The sequence below is a fragment of the Corvus brachyrhynchos genome, unplaced genomic scaffold, assembly GCF_000691975.1.
Source record: "Corvus brachyrhynchos isolate BGI_N302 unplaced genomic scaffold, ASM69197v1 scaffold90, whole genome shotgun sequence".
In the NCBI taxonomy this organism is placed as follows: domain Eukaryota; kingdom Metazoa; phylum Chordata; class Aves; order Passeriformes; family Corvidae; genus Corvus; species Corvus brachyrhynchos.
In genome coordinates, this window is record NW_008236932.1 from 3,663,052 (window position 1) to 3,671,278 (window position 8,227).

At 40.4% G+C, this 8,227-nt stretch overlaps 1 long non-coding RNA gene across 1 annotated transcript in view; it reads right to left on the reverse strand.

The window, feature by feature from the left end:
- Positions 1-2,176: 2,176 nt before the first annotated feature.
- Positions 2,177-8,227, reverse strand: part of LOC108445205 — a 19,730-nt gene continuing 13,679 nt past the window's right edge. Inside the window, exons 5-7 of the long non-coding RNA XR_001859971.1 lie at positions 5,458-5,565; positions 4,514-4,699; positions 2,177-3,854 (exon numbers count right to left, since the gene is read on the reverse strand). This is a non-coding gene — a long non-coding RNA (uncharacterized LOC108445205). The remainder of the gene's footprint in view (positions 3,855-4,513; positions 4,700-5,457; positions 5,566-8,227) is intronic.

The following is an 8,227-nucleotide window of genomic DNA, read 5'->3' on the forward strand; positions in this document are numbered from 1 at the left end:
CACTGAACTTCTGAGTCTGTGACAGTTTCAAGATGGAGAGTTTAGCGTACACTAATTAAAGAAAGGAAGTATGTTTCATATCTGCATGTCACTGTGTCACTTCTTCAATCATCTAAAACTCTCTTTTAATATTCTTAAGACTGTCTTCTCATATATTTCAGTCACTTATGCACTATACCACAAAGGTTTTCTTAGAAAACCTTTTCTTAGAGAGAAAACTCTGAAATTTCTATTATTCCTATTTAATGAATTATAGAGGCTATTCTTTGACACAAAGAATGAATAAACCCATTTTGGATAAACAAATTTTACCTGAAATTTTTACTTGCTTTATTCTACTGTGATATGGCAGATGCTTTCACAGAATTTCTATTACGGAAATTTATTTTTCTTTTCTATAAGTTCACCTTGCTTTGTGAACTCAGACACAACATTATTGCAACTGAAGATTTTGGTCATCTCCTTCCCACAAGGAAAATCTTGCCTCACTCTTGATACCTACAGGGAATCCATTAAGGAGAGACAAGAAAGACATGGACCTGTTTGGTCAGGTCCAGAGGAGGTCCATGAAAATGATCAGAGGGCTGAAACACCCTTGCTAGGCTGAGAGTGTTGGAGTTGTTCATCCTAGAGAATACAAGGCTTTGGGGAGACCTTGCGTTGCTGCCTTCCAGTATATAAAGAGGGCTTAAAGGAAAGGTGAAAATAAACATTTTGCCAAGCCCTGTAGAGACAGGAAAAGGAACAATGATTTTCAGCTGAAAGAGGGTAGATTTAGATTGGATATGTGGACATATTTTTTATGATGAGGGTGCATAGGCACTGGAATAGGTTGCACAGAGAGCAATGTGTGGATATCCCATCCCTGGAAGTGTTCAAGGCCAGCTTGGACAGGGCTTGGAACAACCTCATCTAGTGGAAGGTGTCCCTCCCCATGGCAGAAAGCTCGGATGAGATGGCCTTTAAAGGTCCCTTCCAAGCCAAACAGTCCTGTGATTCTGTAACTTCCTGATAAATTTAAATCATACAACATAAATCATACACAGACCACTCTGCATGAGGAATCAAAGAGGTAAGAGTCAGGTTTGGGTCTCTCATTCTACATTCTTTTGCTCTGCTACCCATACCTCCTCTCCCCTGGTGCTTCCTGTCCTTTTTTGTCACCTCCAAAGACATTTTATTCCAAGGCTCTCTCAGATGTTATTTCTTCTCTGAAATCCTGTCCTGTTACTGATCTTTCATTCCAGCCCTTAGTTCACCACCTTTTCCTGGTACCCTTGACCGCTTGCCATACTTCTTTCCTGACCCATTAAATCTCTGTCCCACAAAGTGCTCAACTCAGATGTCCAGCTTGGGCCATGACACATACTGTGCAGTTCAGCCTATATGAGTGCATATACTGCTTATATGGTCAAATTGAAAGGCCTTGTTGGGTTTGGCAGCCACAGTCAGTCCCATGAGGAGTTATACCCATCTTTCATGGAAACTACAAACAGCTCAGAGGAGTTTCTTCACTTTTAGTAAACCTAATCAGAAACTAAGTTGGTTTTAAAGTTACTTCATCAATCATTCCGCTCACTACAGACCTGTAGCTAAGAACAATATCATGAAGCAGCTACCTGAGGAGGCTGGATATTACAGCTTGTCATCCTCACCAAAAAGCTTTCAAGTGCCTTAAAAACTGCAGCCCAACATGAAGCCAAGACAAACTCTTTCCTCCTTTTTTGTAAATACTCAAAATACACTAAGTCTTCATTAAACCTTCTCACTTCCCAGCTGGTTATTTTTCCCTGTTTTCAGTGATTATTTTTTAATTTTGTTAAAACAGGTTGCCCAATAACCATCTGTTGCAGTGGGGATTCTTGCAGCATGTATAAGACAGCGGGGCCTGTGGAAAAGAAATATGGACCGATTCTTGGTAGATGTGTTCAGAGATGTTTATTTTCCAGCCACATGGCCAGGGACTGCCCAAGAGCTGTAGCAATCATGGCACCAGCTGGTACAATGTCAACCAACCTAAAGTAGGTATTAGACAGTTAATCTGCAGCAATACTAGTTGTGGTATGAAGAAAAGTTCAGGACTTACAAACCCTTCATTTTTCTGTTTCAGTAGCAAATCATGGCATCTTAGTTGATGGTTAAACTGCAGCAGTACTAACTGTGGTATCAAAAAGAGTTCAGAACTTATAAGCCCTTTATTTTTTTGCTTCCATGGCAGATAATGACATATGAGACCACTTCTAAATGATAAATTAGAAAAGAAATGGTATCTTTATTCAGCATTTCAACAATAAACGGATGAACTCTCAAAAAGTAATGCAGCCTTAATAGGTATGTAAGTGATCATTATAGTGAACCCATCTTGTTAAGAATTTCCACCTAAAGGAATTTCAACATCAGTTTTTCTCTATTAGCAAATGTTGACTTTTTAATGAGATCATCGCTGCACTCTCTGGTGGTGCTATTTCAGTTTGCCTCTAATTATAAACTCAGTAGGTCACAACACAGCCTGAGGGGGACTCCATTCCCCCCTCCCCTCAAACAAAACCCAAACAAAACCCAAACAAAAAACCAACTAAAATCAAAATGAATAAGGAAAAATCTACAGAGAGCCAAATTTATCAATAGTCCCAGTAAAAATATCAAATACAAACTCAAGGCTTAGGGAGGAACCAGCAGGCACAGTTTCACAGTTTCATTTTGTGCTGAAAGAAATACTAATATGTCCCCAGACTTACTACATTTAAACCTTGCTTGCATACCTGGGGGTTCCACTTGCAGAAATACAGTGCCATCACCTCCAACCTGCAGCACAGGAGTTCCAGCCTTAGGAACGTCCCTGTCAGTCTTCCACAGTGAGAAGGAATGAGAGCACAGATACATTAGCACTATAGGCCAGATGGGGAGTGTGTTTTCGAAAAGAATTTACCAATCGCCTTCACATACGTTGGCTCATGCCAAGGAGCAGGCTCAGACCAGAACAGCTATATTCCTTCTGGATGACACTGGGATGTTCAGTGCTTTTCACAGACTGACCTAGTGCCCTCCAGCCACTGACAGACATTCAGGTCAGAGGATGAGACCAGGGCTTCTTTGAAACAACTTCACCACCACCTCCAAAAAATATCATCGTGCCAACACCAGCACCATGGCAACAACCTTGTTAGCTTCTAAGTCACGCTATTAAGAGCACAGATTGAGCTGAACTGTAACATGACCACAAACAACTGCAACTCTTATAGCATAACTACAGCACTGAGAAAGTTTTCCTTGACCTTAAGCAGTTTTTCTATTCCTCTGAGAAGTACTCAGAACTTTTAAACCCCAATTCATTAACAGAGCTTCCCTACAGAAGGAATAGTTCTCCTTGCAGTTGCAGTTAGCAATAAAAGTGAAAGATGGAAAGATTACTGAAAATTATCAGTGAACAACTCAGAGCACTGTTTTGCCTAAACCACAAGGCAAGGGGAGAGGGAGGAAGAACAGGATAAATTGACTGTGAATACATTTAGATTGTTAATAAGAAAAAGATGTGTAATTCAAAAAGGAGTCAAAAATTGAAAGCATCCCAGAAGTTGCTGTTATCACAATTTCTAGCCAGGTCAAATGTGACCTTGTAACACTTGATCGTGTTTTTAAAGGGATTACAGAAATAACTGTCTGTGAATGCAGCAAATTGGACCATGTATCCCAGTAAATCTCTTTACCTCCTATTTTCTCCTAAGCTCCCCTGAGAGAGATGTACTGTCGGTTAGTGTGAATATCATGAAGGAAGAAGATTTGTTCCCACCTAGATCCTGTGTTATCACTGCCTTAGCAGGTGAGGATCAGCTCGTCAAAGACTCCTTTGAGACCTGGAAGGGAAAGACAAGACAGTCTAAGCAAACTGATAGGTCCCCACTGTACTTTCTCATGTAGCTCTTTTCACCACCTGTCAATACAACAGCAAATGCTTATGTGAAAACCTTCTCTAGTTTTTATGGAAGAATGGCAACCCAAATCATGGTATTTTAGCAGCATATATGTATGGAAGATTACATGGCAATCAATCTTAACATAACAAGGTACTAATTTTTTACCTAAAAACACTTCTAGTGAATGTGGCAAGTAATATTGCTGTGCATGCAGCCAGAAGTGTGTTTATCTGCTGATAGTGAAGGCTTACAAAGATAGATGTACCTGTCTGAAATTCACAATTTCCCACTCTATTCAAAGGGCTGAAAAATGTTTCACAAAAAGGAAAGCCTACGCTATCTCCTTCTCTGAAATGTAGAGAGAAGTGAGAGGATCATGCTCCTTCTTGCAGAATGAATAGTGTCCTACTCTGGAGATGGGAGTTTGGTTTCCCTGGGTATGGCAGGGGCCAACACTGTCCTGTCCAAAGTCACAAAACAAACTGATGAAGCCAGAAACCTCACTGTCATCCTCAAGTAGCACAGCTTTCACACACTGTTTTTACTTCCCTGCAGTCGATTGCTTTTTAGTTCATCTAAGAGTGTCTCTTATTACTTACAACCAATCCTTTATCACGGGTTTTTCTTTAGCAATGTCAGGTACTCAGCTTGCTCCACAGGAAATAGTTCTGGGTCATGTCAAACAGGACAAGTGGTGCAGGTGGACCATCCTTAAGTAACAAAAACCAGAAGGCTGCAAACTTATCATCACTGGGAAGAGGTTTGACATAGCAGAACAGAGGCTCCTGAGCAATAGAAGTTTGAGATCATCTTGTACATTCTGTTATCTTTGTTCTCTAAACACTAGTCATGTTATTTTAAATGCCTCAAAGACATCTCTCTTTTCTTTTTTCAAGAAGGGAACTACTCTTAAAATAATTTAAAAACCTGTTAGTACTATATGAATGTTATGAGAAGTAAAAACTCATTTGAAAAAATGCCTATCAGACTTCATATTTAGACACCAGGCACTTTAACAGAAACTGTCTTACTGACAAACATACACAGTCATTGCAAACAGAAAGAAAATGAGAAATGTCTGAGAAGGGAGAAAATATGTCTCTTCAGTCTTTAGCAAATCCAACACTAACTTCTGGTAATGATGCCATCCATTTAATTGAAGCGAGGTTACAGACTGGGACCATATTCATCATTTTACACCTGGAAATAAACTGGGAAGATAAGATGCAAACCAAAAATCAATGGAAATTTTATCTTATCTCTCAGTACAAGTCCAGAGAATACCAAGTGACTTTGGTTCCAGGATGCCCTGATTCTATTACGAGAGGCTCACACTGTTTAGAGCTGCCAAAAGGGCAATTCTTTCACCATCCAGAGAAGACCCCTCAATACCCACAATAACAAAAGAGTGTATGGATAAACATTTTATCTCATTTTTGACATCAGGTGTTTGAAGAACACAGTTCTGTGGAAAGATAAACTTCCTAGTTATATTCAGATTCATCACTATTAAAGAGATTATCAAAAATAATTTTAGACTTACCTTTAATTTAACAATTCAGAATTACTACTTAGATCTCCAGTGGCATTCTCTCAAAGAAAGCCTTTGAAGTTTAAGGACAGAGGGGGAGATCTTGTCCTTCCTCCTTTTCTGCAACAGAGATTTTAAGAAATAAGCCCAATTATTATGATAAATACCAGGCATAGAGTGCTGTAGTTATGGAAGCTGCTGCAGGAGACTTACTGAAACCAATAGCCTATCGATCTGATAACTGCATAAAGACTGATATGAAAAATTACATACTCCATATGTAGAGACAAAGAGAAGTGGGAAAATTGCTGTTGCTGCTGCATTCTGAAAAGCACTTCTCAGCTGCGCTAACGATTGCTCCATGCAATGTCCATCAGTGTGACAATAAATATTTTTATCTATTATTTCAAAGATGGCAGTATAAAATAGAAATAGTCTCCTGGAGCTGAGGCTTTTTAGCTAGGGCAGTGGTGCCCCCTACATGCCAAGACCTAAAGTCAAAAGACCAAGTGCCTCAGCCAGATTCATTACTTTCCCGTACATTGTATTTTTTCACTACTTCAGATTGTTTCCCTTCCAGCTACATCTCACCTATACCTCAACTTTAAATATAATTTTCAAACTTTTGTGCCCAAACTGACACAACAGTCCAGCCAACACAGTAGATAAAATAACACTCTAAGCCTATGGGAAAGCTTTGTCATTGCTGAGCAAAATAAAACGTTAGAGGAAATCATGTTTACAATAGAAGCAGAATTTTTTGTCAAAAGGAGAACTGGAAAATGAATAGCTGGTTGAGACAGAGGAAAAGAAGTACATGTAAGGGATTTGAAATTCAGCTGCCAGATGTGAAAGGTGGGAAACAGGAAGTACACAGAACATGATTATCGCTCACTGGACAAGAAGCACAGAGAAAATTTCTCCAAAGAGAGATTTGTAATAAAGTCATCAGGTTTCAACAAGAGGATCAGGGACTCCTTGATATTAGTGAATGTTTTGACACTGAGATCAGAAGGATCTGAATTTCGATGCCTGGAGGCCTGGAATTCCTCTCAAGACTGCCTGTTTTTACATAACGAAATCATCTTGTTAGAGCCAAGATCAGACTATTGCATTTTTCTGAGCCAGCAGCAGCAGCAAGAATATCTCTGGTGAAAGTGAAATACGACTTTAGTGTATATAGTACTGGATATATAATATAAAGTATACTTAAGTTGCAGGTGTTTACTCTTTACTCCACCATAATTCTAATTCACCTCAGCCATGGCACATAATAGTCATTCTTATCCAGCAGTGAGCCAACACATCATGTTTGGTGCAAGTCAGGACATTTTCAAGACTGCAAAAAGCTGCCAAGAATTGCAATAGGAGGAATTTCATTAGTTTCCAGCTTACCCCTTTTCTACTGTGAAGAGTTCTTATCTCCCCACTGGGACAAACATCCAAGTTGTTACTGTAATAAATATTGGTTTACAAATTCTGGATGAATTTTAGCAATTTAGAGTGAATTCATGGTATTTGTATAGTCCTGTTGTCTCAGATTATTTTACTTTTAAGTGTCTCTACCAAGATAAGAGGCTATCCTGTCCATGTCTTAAATTCAAGCACCAACATGATTTCCTTGAGCCTAACATGTCTTAGAGGCTGCAAGATTTAAAAACATGTTATATTTTGATTAGGAGTTTGATACACTAGATGCCTCCATTAAGTACCTCAGCTGCAGATGCTTCTAGCTTGTCTAGGGAACAACCCAGCAGTGTTGCACCGTTGACATAATGCTATATATATTAATATTTTCTACACTAAACTAGTTCTGCAGCTTGAGGCAGGCTTCAGTCTGCTCCCTGTTCAGTTCTCTCCTTTGGAGGTGACATGAGCTGATGCCCAAAGATCAGTACTGCTCCCAGGTCAGAACACAAGGATGCAAGAGAGGGAACAGGACTATGCTCACACACAGACATCTTCCTGCACTTCCAAAGCCCAAAAACATTTGCCAAGACCTCAAAGCAGTGTTTTGCAGGCTGCTCAGCATGTAGCCCTGGGAGAGGGGCCCTGAGGGCACAGACACGGGGTTTCCCTGCCCCTGCTCAGCCTCGTTCCCATTGGTTGGTTTGTGTTCCCTGCGCGGGCAGAAGGACCCTTGGTCCCGTGACTGGAACAGTTCCGGAGCACAGCCCCGGCCATGCGGCTGGAGAAATAAACATCTCTGAAACAGCTATCAAGAATCTGTCTGTCCATATATATTTCCTTTCCACGGGACTCCTGGTTTGATATATGCGTGTTGCAGGATCCCCACTGCAACAGGTATGGGCTACACTTACTTGTCCTCCTGGGACAGTGTTGAGTGCCTTACAAATGGTTCTGAAACCCCTAGAAACAGAATAACAGCCACGAAAAGAGAAGCAGTTTAGTGCCTCTCAGAGCCGCATATGGACATTTATCTTAAACTTAAAATGATTCTTGAACAACGATTTGTAAATTTTAGCTTGATTCAAGCTCAAAAAGAACTGAAACACTTCCTGGCATGGTTGTTTAAGAACTTTTTCTATGTTTCTTGGGATTTAATTCTTACCAAGGGCTTTTGGAAAACCATTTGGACACAGTTAATACTGGAGTCAAAATATATGCCGATGGAAGAATATTTTCGTGAATATTATTTCGTTACCGAGACTGTTGAGCAATGTCAGCTGTGTCCTGGCGAAGGGAAGCCTGGCGCAGGGACCGTGCGGCCCAGGCCACGTGCACCGAGCGCTCTGCGAGCAGCAGCGAGGCAGTTCCCGCG